At 39.9% G+C, this 19,251-nt stretch overlaps 1 pseudogene; it reads left to right on the top strand.

Annotated features, from left to right (window-relative positions):
* Nucleotides 1-6,760: 6,760 nt before the first annotated feature.
* On the top strand, nt 6,761-18,724 carry LOC123160257 (phosphatidylinositol-3-phosphatase myotubularin-1-like; annotated as a pseudogene).
* Nucleotides 18,725-19,251: the final 527 nt, after the last annotated feature.

Below are 19,251 nucleotides of genomic sequence, written 5' to 3'. Positions count from 1 at the left end.
ACCAGCAGGAGGGTGGAGTTATTAATTAAGAAAAAAGTCAGTAGTGGGAGGTGGGATGAAATAAAACCGGACGAAAAAAAGTCAGTAGTGGGAGGTGGTAGTCTCCGCCGGCCAATTTTCGTCCCACCTCCACTGGTTTTTTTTTGTCCTAAAAAAATCTATGAAATTTCGTAGGTTAACCAGGGACAACTCCCACCTCCCAGGTTTTTTTCCGTCTCACCTTCCATGATATTTTTTGTACCTCGCCCCACCTCACACTGAGCCGCCAAGAACCGCAAAAACCGCCTACCTTAGCCAAATCAACAAATCTCTCTCATTAATGCAATTTTCTTTAGGAAACAAATAATAGATTATTTCCTACCTTAGCCAAATCAACAGATCTCTTTCATTAATGCAATTTCCTTTAGCAAACAAATAATAGATTCTTTCCTACCTTAGCCAAATCAACGGATCTCTCCCATTAATGCAATTTGCTTTAGCAAACAAATAATAGCTTCTTTTCTACCATAGCCAAATCAACGGATCTCTCCCATTAATGCAATTTGCTTTAGAAAACAAATAATATATTCTTTCCTACCTTAGCCAAATCAACGGATCTCTCTCATTAATGCAATTTTTCTTTAGGAAACAAAGAATAGATTCTTTCCTACCTTAGCCAAATCAACGGATCTCTCCCATTAATGCAATTTGCTTTAGGAAACAAATAATATATTCTTTCCTACCTTAGCCAAATCAACGGATCTCTCTCATTAATGCAATTTTTCTTTAGGAAACAAAGAATAGATTCTTTCCTACCTTAGCCAAATCAACGGATCTCTTCCATTAATGTAATTTGCTTTAGCAAACAAATAATAGATTCTTTCCTACCTTAGCCAAATCAACGGATCTCTCCCCGGTTCGCTGGGCGCGTTTCGGTGGGTGGGCGTGGGGTGGGGGTAATTTGTTGGAAAAAAACCGGTTGAAAATAAACCGGTTGAAAATAAACCGGTTGAAAGTGGGGGGGACTATTCAACCAATTCGTCCATTAGGAGTAGAGATTTCTGGATGCTGAAAGAAAGTGTTAACTTCATTACTTCACTTTTCACTTAAAGGGGACCTATATATTCTAACCTATCTGTATCAACCATCAAGTATTTTGTAGTCGACAAGCTAACTTCTTAAACCGGTGGCAAGAGGATGCTCCGGCGCCGTGCGCCACACTACATGGTGCCACAATCCATGAGGTACAACACTTGAACTCGTTTCTCAATGCCACTTCTATCGGAACATTCAGATCCGTGAATAGTTTGCCTTTTAGGAATAGACATGTCTCCTTGGCGTAAACTGTAGTATCGTTCAGATTATTCTCTTCATTTTAACCTGACAAGAATCTCCACACATTGGTTTTCAATCAACAAAACTAGGCTCGTCTCATGTGCTTAGATCTGGTTTTGTTCCCTTTCATACATTAGTTGCTCTTCTAGATGCATTACACAGTCGTATCTGCTCGCTGTAGATTTTGCGTTAGTTTTGCTTACTTTGTGATTTACATATTTGGCTTTAGTATTACTCTATGATTACTCAAAAGTATTTCTATATTACTTTATTTTGGTCATTGCTTTAGGCTTTGGCTTCAGGATTAATTACATGAATGCTTAGTTGTAACCATCATGCATGTCATAGTTGTGGTTTTTATATATTTGATTGATGCCTGTCGGACAAAGGGGGTGAGACGGGTTCTGGATGGTCTTCTGTTTTTGAAAATTGTCTACCTGAATTCATCACATGGTGCATTGGTTTCGTTGGAAATATACTGAAAGATGTGTGTATATTGTGGATGTTGTCCTGTGAATCGTAAGAGCTTCTCAAAAGATGAATTTGCTTGTGTTTCATTGGGATGGATCTGTTTCTTTTCACATACTTGGTCCAGACTATCAGAAATCCGAATACATGGATAAATGCAATGTTTGCTTGCTTTAATTCATCTATTATAATTTACGCATCTAATTTTAATGTTTATTTTGTTTCCATTCACTTACTAAAGTTTTTACAAAGCTAAAAATGATCGTTTTAGTGGACATTTATGCATATCTCTATGCTTTCTGATCATATAGACATGTCCATTATCAAACAGACATGTCCATTACCAGATTCACCAGGCAACACTTGACATACAGTCATGTCCATTACCAAACAGTGAAACGCACACAAAGACTACAAGTGCCTGATCATTGCTTAGACTGTTCTGATTTACAATTCTATTTCTTCTACGAGTTTCACCATCAATCAAACCCGCTATTTATTCAGAATTTTCTAACTTATAGTCATATGCTCATCATTCTCATTCGTTTTTTCTTTCATCTATGTTTGCCAATAGAGATGGTTTCACCGTCAGGCGCCAGCACAACATTCAGTCAGAAATTTGTGAACACAATCCTTCCATCAATACATTTTTAGGCTTGTTTCATTGTATCCCCATATGGATAACGCTTATGCTACTTCTCTATTTCGGTTTAAACTGCTCACATAATTTCAAGTAAATTCACTGTTCATATAATTCCAAGTAAATTTAGATGTGTTCTTTTTAACTGAGGCTCTCCTTTATTTGTTTCCATCTTAGCCTACTTACAATCATCACATTTCTTACTCACAATAACAACATGTCAAAGATGAGCCCTGGAACTACATCATTCGTGGTAAGCACATACATGAGTCCTTTCTAAAACAACCCCTCGCCTTTGTTGGCATTGCATCTAACATAAAGCACAACAAATGCAGGCATGCCTGACGGTGTAAAGTACTTTGGCGAGCTGGAGGTTCACCATTTCCGGGGCAATGAAGTGAAACTCTATGAACACCACGTGGATGAGCACTTCACAATCTTTTGGCACAAGAAGCCAAAGATCAAGTACTATGTGTTCACCATCAACAAAACATTTACCAACCGAGGACATAGGATGGTACGTTCAAACGTACAACATGTTCTTCATCACGACATCATTTTGTGTTTTCCCATGTCCTCACTATGTTTCTTTGTCCTCACAGTACTTTCAGATGGAGTACACAGAGGAGAACCTCCAGAAATACATTCACGAAGATGATGATACTCTCCCACTCAAGCTCGAAGAGGGAACAGTAGCTTCATGCTTGGAACCGACAAGAGAGCCACAATCATGACGAACTGGTCATGGTTTCGCAACCATGCAAACATTTAGGAAGGTGACATCTGCACCTTCCATTTCAAGCGCAAGGCAAGGTGCCGCTTATCCCTCAATGTCCATCGCCCTTACCGTCCATCATCTCTAGATGCAATGTCGTTATCATATGCCTGCTTCTCTTTTAGATGTCGATTACCTTTTGAAAGTTCTTCACCCTTTTTTTCACATGTTGGACGTCTCTGTGCTCACTGATCCGCCTTGTGAGAATGTTACATATCTGTTAATATAGACTTACTCCTATGCTTTTGTGTCACCGCTCAGCTCCATGTATTCTTTTGTTAACGATCGGTGAGCATTTGGATTGTACAAACACGTCAACAAATCCAACAGCTGGATTGATGCGCAAAGGACCGCAGAGGAAGCGCGCCAAGGGCACGTCCCTACCACTAGTTATTCATTTACCTACGCAAACATAACACTACCTTGTCCTTCCCGTCGCATACCCCACGAAAAAGAGACAATCAAGACGCTCACACGTTGGCAAGTCTAATTATTATCTTAAAGTTGTTTCTATCAACTGCTATAATGCTTCAAGCCGTCTATAATCGTGGACATGGTTTTTCAAAACATTATTATCGACCCATCATGAGTATTCGTGTTTGCTCTTCCCAATTAGATGCTAACTAACACATGCGCCCATTTGATGGACTAGAACGAGAAGTTTCAAAACGACTCGACCACTAACTATACATAAACAAGTCCAGGAGGCAACCGATGAGTCGACATCCTACTCGAGAGCTAGCCATATCTCTAAGTCGAACCCAACGGAATGGTACATTAGGTTGACTAGCCTTTTTTTTAAGAGAGCCGCGCAATCTATGCCGCTAAGTTCTTGAGCCACTGCTACGTGAGTCATACAATATTTTAATACATTTTTTTTCTAATCAACCTGGGGTTGGATGGTTAGAAGAACAATGATATCTCAGTCCGCCAAAGTTCAATTCCTAGACGTGACATCGTGGCAACTTCGTCAATCTCAAGATAATGTGTCAGCTCAGTCTCTTGTAGGTACTCATAAAAATAGTTAGGATGGGTGTATAAGCGTATTGATACAAACTTTTTAATATATGCAGGAAAATAATTTGGAGGAGGAAATTTGGAACGAACTCGTCCATCGTCCCATGTATAGCTGGCCAAACGGGCCGGCCTGGCCCGGCACGGCACGGACCCATCCTAATCGTGCCTGGCACGGCCCGGCCCGCCTAGGCACGATTATTATACGGGCCGTGCCGTGCCAGCCCGCGTGCTGCAGCCTGCAGCCCAGGCACAGCCCGTATGCTAATCGGGCCGGCCCACCGGCACGCCAGGCCCACTAATCTATCTCCTTTTTTGCGCACTGGGCGTTTTTAGCCTATTTTTACCTGTTGGCCCATATTAGGATACATAAAAAATATAAAAAAGTTAATCGGGCCGTGCCGTGCCGGCCCGCGTGCTCGCCCTTCAGGCCCAGGCATGGCCCATGGCGTGCCGCGTGCCGGGCCTGGCCCGTTTAGCACGTGCCGTGCCGTGCCAGCCGTGCTACCGGGCCGGCCCAACTATCCCGGCCCGTTTGGCCAGCTATAGTCCCGTGCCTCTGTGGTTCGTAGGGGGAACCCCTATATGCCGCTCTTTGCGGCAAACAGCCGCAGGTTCGCATAGGCGGGAGTCTACCTGGGCCGGCCCATGAAGAAAACAACAGCGTGCACGTATTGTAGTAGCTAAAAAAAGTAGGCGCCCTCGCTTGGGATCGAACACAGGATCTCATGGTCGAGTCCACGCACCTCAACCAGTTGTTATTGAACAAAAGACAGCGCAAAGCATTAAAAACAAACATCCAGCACAGATCCGACATGTTTTTAGAATTTCAGAACAAAACTTTTTGAGAAACAACCCTGAGTGTTTTATGAAACACAAACACCTTTAAACTTCGTAATTTTTTGTAAAAGAAAATGAAACATTTTTAAAAAGAACATTGTCTGAATTTCTGAACAACTTTGGAAAACAGGAACATTTTCTGAAATTCCTGAACATATTCTAATTTGTGGAAAAAATTAGTAACATTAAATTGTGTTTTTTTGAATTTGTGAACAAATTTGGAAAACAGGAACAATTTTTTAAAATTCGCAAACATTTTTCAAAAGATGTTTTTATAAAAAAAGGCGAACACTTGAAATTTCAGAAGGAATAAAAATCTTGAACATTTTTTGAATATGTGAATATTTTTTTCTGATAAACTGAACATTTTTTTTGAAAATCAAGAACATTTTTTAATATATGAACAAATTTTTGTTAAAGGGAACACTTTTTGAAACTCTGAACAACACTTTGGAAACGCAAATATTTTTAAATTCCGTGAACAGTTTTTGAACCAAGAACATTTTTTCAATCTAAGAACACAATATGGAAATGAAAACATTTTTCATTTTTTGTACCTTTATCGAAAAACATGAACATTTTTTTATGAAATGAAGAACATTTTTTAAAACTGTGAAATATTCTTAAATAACGAAAAAGGAACAGGAGAAAATAAGAAGAAAAACGAAAAAAGAAGATGAACATTTTTTCAAATTCCAAAACAAATTTTGGATACGTGAACATTTTTTTAAAAATTGAAACAAAGATTAAATCTCCTGAACAAAATTCGGAAATGTAATCATTTTGAAAAATTCGCGAACATTTTTTGAAACTCCCAAACAAAATTAGAAAGCGACACTTTTTTGAAGTTTGCAAACAAATTTCGAAACTACTAAACAAAATTGTAAAATATAAAAAATTTCTTAAAATTGCGAATGAAATTTGAAAGAGGAACATTTTTTGAAACTCCTGAACAAAATTTGAAAACGTGAACATTTTGTTAAAAATGGAGAATATTTGAAAGGTGAACTTTTTTTCTAAATATGCGAACATTTTTATAAAAAATGGAGAATTGGTTTTTGAATTTGCGAATAAAAGATAATAACATGAACATTTTTTAACTTCTGAACATCTTTTTGAATTATTTTTTTTGAAATTCTCAAGAACAATAAGGAGAATAAAAAGGAATTACAACAAAAAAGAAAAAAGGAGTAAAGAAACAGAAATACGGGAAAAGAAAAGGTATTTTTAAAAACCTAAACATTTTCTGAAACTATGGAAGAAATTTGAAAACATGAACAATTTTTGTAAAGACAAATATTTTTTAAAAACGAGAATTTTTTGGAACTCCCAAATTTTTGTAGATGCAAACTTTTTATAAATATGTGAAGAATTTTAAGAAACATGGATATTTTTGAAAGTAAAAATGAAAAAGAATAAAAGAAGAAGAAACAGAAAAAGGAGAGAAATAAAAAAAGAAACAGAAAAAAAGGAAATTAAGACAGTAAAAAACCGGTTTAGGAACCTTCTAGAAAATTCCCAAAACCGAAGAAAACCGGTTCAGGAACCTCCTGGAAGATTCCCAAAACCGGATGACAGAAGTGGTGGGCGGGCCGGCCCAAATCCTCCCTCGCTGGCAAACGTCTGTGCGAAAGCCGGACAACTTGACGCAACGTGCGTCAAGTAGGATTTTCCGTTCGTAGGTTGCCTCACGCCACCGCACACAAACACAAACCGTGCGTTGCATAGAGACCGCGCCGTCACGAATGCGAGACGGTCGCCTCCCCCGACAAGCCAACGCCAAACCAAAGCCCACGCGAACGCAACACCGCTCTCTCTCTCTCTCTCTCTCTCTCTCTCTGTCCCCCTCTCTCTCCTCTCGCGCGCGCGACGACAACGAGAAGCCGCGGCGCTGTCGGGTACCCCGCCGCTTCCGCTCGCCGGAGATGGAGGCCTCTGGGAGCTGGGACGCCATCGACTGGAACCAAATCGAGGTACGGTAGCCCCAGCCCCCGTCTCCACACCTTCCTCGGCCCCGCGGTCCCTCAACTTGTACCACCTCGGCCGCGCGCCCGACGCCTCGGCGGGAGTTGGGGCTTCCGATTCGCACGCGGCCCGCTTCGGGGCCACCGCACGCTGCGAGCGCGCATCGGTCCATTCCTGGAACCGATAAGCACGCGCATGTGCCTGCACCCCACCGGCGCGAGTGCGTAGGGTTAGGTTGCTGCTGTGGCTGTGGTCTGATGTTCTAATGCGGTTCTGTGCTTTTTTTCTTTCTCGCTTCAAGGATCCGAGGTCGCGGAGGTCTTCGCAGGGAATGGAGGAGTTCCTGCTCGAGGACGAGGAGGTTTATGCCCAGGTTCGACTCCATCCCCCAAGTTTAAATTCCTCACCAGTTCGATGGATTTCATTTTCTGTGAGATTGGTGAATTCCGCTTCGCAACCTATTGATATGTTTTGGTAACCATATGCAATCTTATGGTATACGGCGAGCCCGGTGGCGTGGATTGTCATTAACTCTGATATGTATTGGTTGTGGCGGTTCTAGATTAGCCCAGTGGCATTGCACATACCTCAAAATCTATATAACAAATGGGCTAGTATATCGGTTGCAATATTGCTATACTATATGATTTGTTGCGGCGGGGTAGTAGATAATGTGTGTTTCCCTTTATTTTCTAGCCTCAACAGGTTCCACTTCTACACAGTTAACATATATATGTAATAATGTGCCTAAGTTGGATGTAAATTTTCACAGGAAAAACTAGTGTTTAACACAAACGAAATTTATCACAATAAGCAGTATCATACAACATTATCATGAATGCTTCCTTCAATAATAAAGTATTATGTACACAAACAATTGATCTGCAATAAAAATCGAGTACAGTTGGGCATGTCATTGTCCTAAATGGAACTAAATTGCTATTTCCATTGTTTATATGTACAACCTAACCAAATAAGTTCGTGTGAGCAAATTCATAAAAAACAACTTGATATTAATTTTGTTGAATATACCATTCATTAGGTGGAACCTGTTAGTTGACCGAACAATAAAGTCTGAGTAAAGGCCAGCGTGGCAGGTCCTGCAGGAGAGATGTGGAAGTCTCCTGCCACCGGCGAGCCGGCTATCAACTATTGGAATTCAGAAGGACAGAATGTGTGCAGTGGGGAGATGAGAGGACTTGACGAGTTGAGGAGTTATGGGGATGTACGGCGGCTCTATTAGGTGTTTTCATGTCGAACGAAGGGTTTTCCATATCCAAAACGTATCGCAGCAGTATCCTACACGTATCAAACATTAGTTTCTTTAAAAAAATCAATAAATCAAAGGACACGTACAAGATACGTATCGGGCCGTATCGGGGCAGTATCCGAGTATCCGGGCAGTATCTGGCCAGATACGCGTGCTTTCTGAACTCTGAAGTATCCGCGCAATGTAGGGCTGTGCTTCCAGCATTCATGTGCTAGATACTGGAGTTAGATCGCAATTAGTGCATTCCAAAAGATTTGGAGGTTGTGTAACAGCATATAGCAGGTCCAATGTAGTAATGTACATAGTTGGCTATTTAGTGTCTGAACTGGAAATTCATATGGTCGGAGTGCATGCATGGCACGCGTTAGTCAATTTGTGAGCTAATATGATCAGTAAACAGGAAATAATTATGGAATGCCTCTAAAAATCACGGAATAAATGTGAAAGGCAGACAAATGAAGTGTACTGAAATTATAAACTGGTTTTTACTGCCATGCATATTCACTTGCCAGACAGAGAACTAGACAATAGCCCCACCGTGGTCAACTCAACAGAGAACAAGGATAACCCAAGGAGAATTTGTGTTGGGTGAGATAATTCAAGGTTCAGTGGACTAGTCTGTGACTAGTTCCTCCCTTTCTGCTATATTTGCTCCCCATACCATGAAATTTCTGCTAACAAGGGAAATAAATGTCTAACTGCCTATCATTGTCAATTTTCCACCTGACATATTCTTAAATTGAAGTACTTATTAATCTGTGTGGGGCCAAATCAATTTAGTACTCAAGGTTATTTAGTGACTTGTTTTTCCCCTAGTGTTCTTAATTTACTAATAATAAGGAAAACCACGAGTTGTAAATGATAATGCATTTCCAGTCATAAACCAGAAACCTTCACTGAATGAATTTCATTCCCATGTTTGACTTCACATTTGTCCATCTCGAATTTGATCATCCTTACCTCTCCTTACTTAGGGCCATGGTGTTGTTCTACTAAACACAGATGAGGCCGGCATTGTTTCAGTGACAAATTTCCGTCTTCTCTTTGTGGTAAGCAATCATATTATTATTCTGTTGGAACCGTGAAAACTAATATTACACGGTGTGATGCGTCTTGCACTGAAATACAAATTCCTTCTGCCATGTGATTCTTCTTTTAATATTGTTCACTTTCTACATTGTGCTCTCAGTTTCATTCCATCGAATTGGAATCTAGAAAATTTATTGATTTGTTTTTGGAATAAGAACTTTGTATATTCTGTCTTACATTTTCTTTTCTTTTTTCAGAGCCAGGCAACAAAAAGCATAATAGAGTTAGGTACCATACCCCTTAGTACAATTGAGAAGTTAAATGATGTAAGTCTCCAGGTTACTATCAGTGGACACTTTATTGGTTTAAGTTTGGTTTATCTTCTTTGGTGCATGACCACTGTTTGTTTGCTCTAATGCTTGCAAGCAATTCTTATGGATTATTGATCAGACTGGTTTTTCTGCAGGATGTAAAGCTTCAATCCGTACCACGCCAGTATGATAAGAAGCAGCCTCGTGAACTTCTTCAAGTCATTGGTGAGTTTCTACTTCGTAGGGTTGCCCTGAGCACCAACAGCTACTTAATCATGAAATTTGAGTAAGTCTGGGTGGAAGAATGATGATACTATTGATGTGAGGAATCTCTTTTACATATCATCCTGTAACTGCATCCACCATTTCTTCTATTCTTTTACCCCGACGACTCAGATTTGTGATTTTTACCGTGATAGTTGAAATGTCTTTGTTCTGTTGCTGCTTCATTTTTTTTATGGATGTGCAGTCTATTTCTAGTGATTTTGTTGGCCATTTGAAAAGTTCAGAAAATACATTTTAATTACCTCACCTTTTACTTGGTTACTTTTCTGTTCAGGTAAAGACATGAGAGTTATTGTGTTCGCTTTTCGTCCTAGAACCAAGCAGGTAGATATTCTTTTCCATTCTAGCCAAAAACTATTGCATATGTTTATCGATTACTTTTTTTTAGCTAATTCTGGAAATAAGCGCGGCATTTTCTTTAGGTTGAGCAATATCCAGTTTTAACTTTACATGCACTTGTATTTTGTTATACCAGATTACTAGATTAGCCATTTATCTTCAGAGATCTACTTCTGATACTTACCTTTCCAGAAAAATGAAGTGTTTGACGCTTTGAGAAGATATGCTAAACCTTCTCAGCTGTGGGAGCTATATGCATTTTCTTGTGACCCATCCACTGTTGATAAGAAATCCGATCCAAAGATGCGTCTCATGAAGGAATACCATCGTCTTCTTAGCGAAGGCAGTGAGTTTGAAGTTGAAAAATATTATTTCCGTAACAATTGGAGACTAACCACAGTTAATTCGAGCTATTCATTGTGTTCAACATACCCCTCTCAGTTGATTGTTCCTAAGAGCATAAGGTATTCTTTTGCCTTTGGCAACATCATGTGATAATTTCTGTTCTTTTAGATGCATCCTCAACAAGTCACACATGCAAATATTTTTCTTTTAGTGATGAAGATTTGTGGCAAGCTTCTACTTTCCGAGCCGGCAGACGCTTGCCTATTATTTCGTGGTGTAACCCTGGTATGTCCACTCATTTTTCATTCCTTGCAAACATTTTTTACCTTCCCCTGTAATTTCTTACTCACTATATTTGGAAATTGTTTTATGCATGAAATAACCTCAGCATTTTCTTCTGTAAAATATTGTTGGTTCATAGATGGTCAGTTATCTCCTTTACTACCGGCTAAAAGCCTGGCACCACCACAACTCTTGTTAGTATTCTTGCAAGTATATCCAAATTAGTCAATTATACTTGTAATGCTACTAGGTTTGGGTATGAACCTTCTATTTGGTCTACCAACCAGTTCTATGTCTGTTTGTTAAAATGTCAAATAAAATCCCAAGAGTAGCTACTGTGAAATGGGAACTTCCTGGTTCTCTGATCTCCTTATTTCTTTCTAGTTCGATCATGTCATGTGAAATCAGTTTTATATGTATTTTCTTGAGTAACTTTGAAATTTGAGTGGTTCAATCATGTTGCTGAACACCAAGTCTCTACACCCGCCGTGCTTGAAAAGAGGGCACATAAATTTTGTTTGAAGTCAAATGGTGCAAAGTTTGACCAAGTTTGTAGGAAAACTATCAACAATTACAATACTAAATCATGTGCCTTCTTTTTGGAGTTGGAGGTATTTTATATCCATATTGATCGGGCAAACTACACATGTTTTGGTGATTAAAAGCATGGTTATAGCGGTGATAAAAAGAACCGTGAAGGAGGCATCAGCTAGCATTTTGGTTTTAGTTTTTTTGAATAATATGCAGTAAACAAGTGCAGTAAGAAGTGAACTTGTTTGAAGGGGAGCCTTGGCGCAGTGGTAAAGCTGCTGCCTTGTGACCATGAGGTCATGGGTTCAAGTCCTGGAAACAGCCTCTTACAGAAATGTAGGGAAAGGCTGCGTACTATAGACCCAAAGTGGTCGGACCCTTCCCTGGACCCTGCGCAAGCGGGAGCTACATGCACCAGGTTGCCCTTTTTTTTTAAGAAGTGAACTTGTTTGCATTGCAGTTTCTGGAGCTGTCTTGGCAAGGTCGTCTCAGCCGCTGGTGGGATTAATGATGAACTTTAGAAAGTGAGCTTACATCCATCTAAATAAATAGCCTTGACATGTGTGCTGACCTCTGAGTGCTGCTGGTCTAATCATACGGTAATTTCTGCAGCAATGCTGATGAGAAGCTTGTTTCTGCTCTCTGCATCCAAAATGTTGATGCGAATTTGCCTCCAAGGTAATCAAAGCATGTTTTACATTTCTATGTTGGTTGGGCTCTCTGATATCATTTAAGTATCGTCTCTTATAATGTGTCCTTGACTCTTGCAACTTAATTCTTACATGTGCTTTTCTTTCTCTATTTCTATCTCTACTAAAAATGAACGAAAGGTTCCCGTTTCACTCTTTCCTTTGTCCGACCCTCTTCCTACTCCCCGTTTTGATTTCCCCCCATCCCACCTCTGTTTTTTTGTCCCATTGGATTTCCTGAAAACTGTCTCAACTTCCCCACATCTTGTTGACTTACCAAACAAAATCTTGTTTTCATTGTTGGTAAGCCAATAAGGCCTCATTTGGTAGAGGTGGTTTTCCAGCCCCAAAGGGGTTGGGATTGGAGGGGATTTGGTGGCTCCTCTTCTTCACCCAATCCTCTCAAATGCTCACCAATCCAACCTTCACATCCCTTAATCCCCTTTCTACTATTTGGTACACACAGTTTTGAACAAGCTGGTGCAGAATGGCAACACTACAATTAAAGTGCAATCTTTACAACTCAACTCATAAAATAACTTTACATGCAACGAACGTACAACCACATTATGCAAAGCAACAAATAAGCTCTTATAATCAGTTATAAGTATCATGATTCCAGAAATAAGGAAAATGATTATTGTATAAACATGGCACATGCCACGGTCCAGATGAAAAATACAAGATGTTTGATCAGCGAATATCAGCGGTTCATCATCACAACACAAACACATGTTCCATTCGTGGATGCTCTTAATCAATTGCGAGCATGCTGACCGCGTAGATGATGTCAAGCTGTAGTTGATGATTGTGAGCAGCAAGCAGATGAAGAACTCCATCTATTCAAGACAGAAGGGACATAATTAGTGGTTACACTTGAACTACTACCATTTGATTGAACACATCCAGAGGACTACATTATAAACATCTGGTCTACAGTTTAAAAACTGGAATGTGTTCAATATCAGACCAGGGAAATAAAAATTTGCAAGCACATTATAAACATCCAGAGGACCACACTTGAACACTTCTTAGTGTAGAAGATAACAAGCATTAGATAGGCTAAGCCAGTTTTCCATATGGCTTAAATCACCCAATATTGTGTTGACAACAAGATAGTACTCCATCAAGACAAATTTTAATGCACCAATTTAACATTGATGGATGTGCACTTGCGGGCTAAGCTACTAGAATATTTATGCCTCCGTTGCAACGCATGGGCAGTTATCTAGTTGGAAAAACAGATGTACGCAGGCAAACGGTGTTGCGCTGTTGCTAATGCTATCGACTGTCTTATTGTCTATCCTCACATACAGAGCTGAGAACCCATAGCTGATGTCATGTCATATTAAATTTTACCTACTTTTGTGTTTAACATGAGCAAATTCTAGTTAGTATAAGCCACTACCTTTTATGCCCTCTATTCCATATTTTTTAGCACATATTGACTCTCTGATACGGTGATACCTAACCGCTATGAACAGTTTCAATGCTTTTAATGTTGCAAATTTCCCGCTTCCAATGTAAACAGGAAATTATACATAGTTGATGCCCGGCCAAGAGCAAATGCTTTAGCAAATGGGGCAAAGGGTGGTGGCTCAGAGTCATCTTCTAATTATCCAAAATCTGAGGTAAGAGTATATGCACAGATCGGCTTGTATGGGTATTCTATAGAACTGCTTTATACTTTGTTTTATTTCTTTAATTCATTGGATTTGGAACCAGGTTCTTTTCTTAGGAATACAAAACATCCACACAATGAGAGATAGTCTTTCTCGCCTTAGGGATTATGTGGATGCCCATGGGTCAATATCATCAAACGGTTCCTCTTCAGCTGTATCCCTCGTCGGAGACCGGGCAAGCATTTGATTTTTTCACACTGTAATGTCTGCATGTTCGCTGAGAAGCAAACACAAGAATAATATAATATTTTCTCTTTCAGAGAAATCGTGGATCAACCTGGGGTGGAGGCAGTCTTAATAGCATGACACAGTTTTCTTCGATGTTAGGGGAATGGCTAAATCATATCCAGAACATCCTGGTTGGTGCTTCATGGATTGCTGCACAAATTGCCCAGGAATCAGCTTCAGTTCTTGTCCATTGCAGGTTTTTTTGTACTTACCTCAGTATCGATAAGATGTGCTAATTGAACTAATTTGCTGGTTGTTGTAAATGGAGAACATTGATGGTTCTGTTTTCTGTGATCATGCTTCTTGATTTTGCATTTAGTTCGGACATGTCATGCATGCAAGTGTCTGCAGGGAAGATTTGCTATTCTCTGTTCATCATATTTGTGCTTATCAATTCAGATAACAAAAGACCTGTTGCAAATGATTATGAAATATTTGTGTGATCAGTAGGAAAAGAAAACCATTTGAACCCTCAACTACGGCAAGAGTCTGCTCATGTGATTTGCATAAATTCATTTATACATTGCATGGAAGGATGGACACTGTTTGCTGTTAAGGTTTTACTGTTTTAGTAGCTGAACCCGTTTGTTAAAATAATAATAATAATGATACATATCCCAAGTTTCTACCACTTGTTGAACTTGCATAATCAGAACCTGAAAATTTGCTCTTTTTACTCTTGTGACCCCTAGGATGTGAAATAATGGTGAAACCACCTTGAGAGGTTATTGAACTACCATTTGGAGGTGGTGAAGCCAGCCTTATTTTCACCCTTTTGCTGCCGTAGCTCCTTTAACCATTTGTTGTAGCTGGGATTACATGCCAATGCCACTGGAGTGGTTGAACTATACCATGTAGGTTACCTTATATAATGATCTGGTGTTAAAGCAGGCCTTAAGAATCAAATGCCGGTTGGTAGGTCTTTGTTCATTTTGAGTTTGGAACATGGCTTGTGACCCAAGATTTAATCATGGACAGGGATGTGTGAAAGTTAGCTATCCATGTGCCAGAACGGTTTCAATATCTTATGGGTTTCAACTCTAGCCTATCCCAACTTGTTTGGGACTGAAAGGATTTGTTGTTGTTTACTGGTTCTACTAGGAATCAGAGGGACTCCAAATCCTGGCTGTCTTGCTCACCTCTCATGCATTTAACAATGATCCTTTGGATGTAATCTTGGGCTGCATGATTGCTACAGCTTTGTTGCTCCGGTCAAATTTTAATTTCTGATTTTTGTTTCTCTTTTGCAGTGATGGTTGGGACCGCACAACCCAGTTGATTGCACTTGCTTGTTTGTTGCTTGACCCCTATTATAGAACGTTCGATGGGTTCCAGGTACAGACTCGCAGAGACCACAAAGTTTGCAATGTGCTCCTGTGGCAAGATAATTTTGTTTCCACTTCTCCTCCATTCCTGTCATGAAACTCTTCAATGGAATATTTATAATTATATTTGATGTTTGATTGTTTTTGTTGTTAAAATGGAAATGTAATGTAATGACATGCCATTTCCTCGGACTAGTTGTTGCACATGCCTCTTCACATGATATATGGCCTTCTGAACTTTTAAGACTAAAAAACTGCAGTTCATATTCACATTAAGTTCCTGTGCCCTGCAATTAATCAACATTACGTTGTCTAATGTATAATAGTTCCTGATTGCTGATTTGTTTCAATCGTGTCACTTCAATAGTATGAAAGACTTGGTTTTGGAACTTGGATATATAACACTCTTTTACCAAACTGTTTTTAGGCCCTTGTGGAAAAGGATTGGCTAGCTTTTGGTCACCCGTTTGCAGAGCGATTGGGAATTCCAACAGTGTCCGAGAATGGGGGATCACAGTATGAGCTACTAAGGCAACCATCTGTTGGGAATTTAACCAGTTCGCCGAGCAGAGGTTCTTTAGGAACACCAGGGTCATCCTCTAATACATCAGTTCAATCCCAGACATCAAACAACAGTTCACCCATACTGTTACAGGTAGCCTACAAGTGCTACTTTTCTTTTCCTTTTGTCTGGCAGATTGTATCAATAAATAATAGGAGTTGCCTTGGTCTCAGCAACTACCAACTGGTGGCTTTGATGAATAAATGATAGGCTGTTTCTTTTATATGTTAATATTCAAATTACTTGTTCTATTTAATAGATTATGGACTTTACCTATTTGGGGGGCTAAAGGCTGCTCACCGTTTAGTTAGGCTGTGCAGCAGGCCCTTCACAAATCATGTCTCTCAGAAGCGTTAAATTTCTAGTGGAGTGACATCAGTTAACAGCATGGTGTGCTTTAATGATTATCAATGTGTTCGAGCATTTGAGAACAAAACTGCATGGCTCCTTTTTAATATTATAGGGGCGACCTATCATACAGTTTGGATGTTTCTGTTGTCTTGTTCATGCATTTGTATTTGCTTTGGAGGTATTTGATGTACATTTCGTTTAATTACTTGAGCTTGTTCTCTTCTAATACCGCATCTTTTGTTTCAGTGGCTTGATTGTATTGCTCAGTTGTTACGTCTATACCCAGCTGCATTTCAGTTTTCATCTGTAAGTCTTCTTTTTCTTCTGCAGCTGTATGGTCATGCTAACACTAGGTCTCTTCATGGATATGCATAACCTGGACTATTCTTGTTGCAGAAATTCCTAGTTGACTTTATGGATTGTGTGCTATCATGTCGCTTTGGGAACTTCCTATGCAATAGGTATTTAATCTAGAGACCGTCTTGGCAATTTTTTGTTCGTATGTCGTTTGTGTGTGTGTGCTCATGCGCACGTGGCGGTGGGGGGAGGGAGGGGGGAGACAAAGGCATGTTCATCACACCCTTTCCATTTTATGTGTGAATCATCAATAAAAGTGAAGCATATGAAAAACGCGAAATTTGAAATGCAGATGTTGTGTCGATATATTTATTAGTAGGACATCATGTAAGAATTGAACTTCTTTTAAGTTCAGATCAATTTTCAGTTAAAATTTGTATGTATGTATCGAATAAAAGGAACCTCTGTAAGGAGACATGCCCTCATTCTTTTAAGGTTTTCCATATGCTTTTTGATGTTTAAGAAGTATCCCCTCATGGAAAAAAAAACTAGCAGGATTATTTATGAAGGATTGCAGTTGAATTAAGTCTATAGGGTGCACTGAGCAATTCTGAAGTTTATCTTAGGTATCTATTAGTACACATCTGGTGCTCAAATCAATTCAAAGTGTCAGCGGCTGCATGTGTATTATCTAGTAATTAGTTGACCCAGTAATCATGCCACATACGTGCCAAAAATGTGCTTGCCCAGACCATGATAGTCTGTGGTTAAGAAGATAATGTTTGATTCTTTCTGCACTGTTCGGTTTATCTTAATTGTGAAGTATTCTGCATGGCTAATTTTTATTCCAAATGCAAGCGAGCGGGAAAGAGAGCAATCTGGGGTTACAAGCTCTTGCCATTGCATGTGGACGTACTTGGCTGATCTCCGGGCTTCTGGTGGTAGCTTCCATGAGCACATTAATCCATTTTATGACCGAGAGAGGTATTGGCTCCCCCTTGTACCCCCTGCTGCAGCACTTGCTCCAACTCTATGGCCTCAGTTTTATTTGAGATGGACATGTCCCCCTGAATCACAAGGTGGCGGTCTTGAATCCCATGGGCATTCCATGCGTAAAAAATACGAGGCCTCAGTCAAGGTACTTTTCTATAGCCTTTTATTATTTATTATGCAGGCTCATCTCTATTTTTTTAGTACTTATAATACATAAGTTAGCAGACAAAAATTCATGGCTGAAGATAGGTTTCATGTATTCCTTTGTTTTCTCATGCAATGGGCAGTCAAAGGAGATGGCTGAATCAAGATCAAGGGATATTAAAATGAAGATGGAGTCTATGCTGACAGACTTGCAGAGGGAGAGGCGTGCAAGTAGTTCAGCCTTAGCCATGGCTCAAAGGGCTCGAAGGGAGAACGTCGCCATTAAAAGGGCAATCCAAACTATAGGGTGCACTGTTAATTTCTCGACGAACGAAAACCAAGTGGACAAGCCCGAGGAGATGTCATATTCATTTCGAAGAGAAGCTGACACTGTATCCCAGCAAGATGATAATGCTGACATGTCTGTATCCATCTCTGCGATTGAGGACAGTTTGGTATCAGAGACACCAAGCAACCAAGTTTGCGAATCGCTCTGCCCCTTCCGCAGCAGAGAGGGGTGCAGATGGCCGCATGCTGCTTGCGCACAGCTAGGAAGCCAGTTTGTTGGTTTAAAGGCAAATTTTGATGCTTTTGACCGGCTATCTGTAAAAGATTGCTATTTTCCTAAAGAATAGGCGAGACCATGAGCTCAAGGCAGTTCTAGGTGCACTTTGACAGCTGCCGGTAGATTTTTTCCCCCGCGGTGGCGCCTCTCAGTTTGCATTGACAGCAGAAGATATGCGCTGGGAGCAAATGAAGATTTAATTATTTTGAGTTGAAGCTCACGTCTGACTCACAAGTTCCTCACAAGATATGCGCTGGGCAGTTGGTATTCTAGATTAGGGGTTAGCGATTCGTTAAGACCCACTGGGGACTGAAAAGGCAGTCCTTTGTGTTGTATATAGTTTAAAGCAAAGTAATGCCAGATGTGAGAGGTGGTTCCTTTTAACCTGTTGTTTTGGTTAAAAAACATCATCTGGTTGCTTGGGAATAAGAGCTAATGTACGTCCTGCTCTGGTGAATAAAATGCCATCTGTCAAAAACATGTACATGTGGGGTTATCACATTCTTTTTGTTGTCACTGTAGCTTTGTGTTGTGAAAATAAAATCATGCTTTGTTTCCAGCGCCAAGGTTTAAGCAATGTCTTGAATTTGATCAGCTAGAAGAACTAATATGTGCAACGAATTCTGCTCACATCCACTTAAAATCAACAACAGTGCTATGCCTTTTCTTCTGTATGAATACCGAATCAAACCATAAACAAGGCTTTATGAACAGCTGAAACACCAAATTGACACAGAATATTATTAGAGCCTGCTGTTTGCATTTGCAGCAAAAACAATCTGAAGAGCGATCACACCATTTGCACTAAAGGAAGAAAAATCTTCACTTTTTTTTTGCAGGAAATCTTCCATTTTCCAATCTTAGTTCATAAACTGATTAATCAATTCCTGAGGAGGTAGAATCCGAACAATCTCTGGATGAGCTAGCAAAGTAACAATAACTGAAGACAAGCCCACCCTCAGCCCCTGAAGTGCCAATGCCAATCAATTAAAAGAAAAGCGCTACTG

The sequence above is a fragment of the Triticum aestivum genome, chromosome 7B (assembly GCF_018294505.1).
Source record: "Triticum aestivum cultivar Chinese Spring chromosome 7B, IWGSC CS RefSeq v2.1, whole genome shotgun sequence".
Taxonomy (NCBI): domain Eukaryota; kingdom Viridiplantae; phylum Streptophyta; class Magnoliopsida; order Poales; family Poaceae; genus Triticum; species Triticum aestivum.
This window is presented reverse-complemented; position numbering and strand designations above follow the sequence as displayed.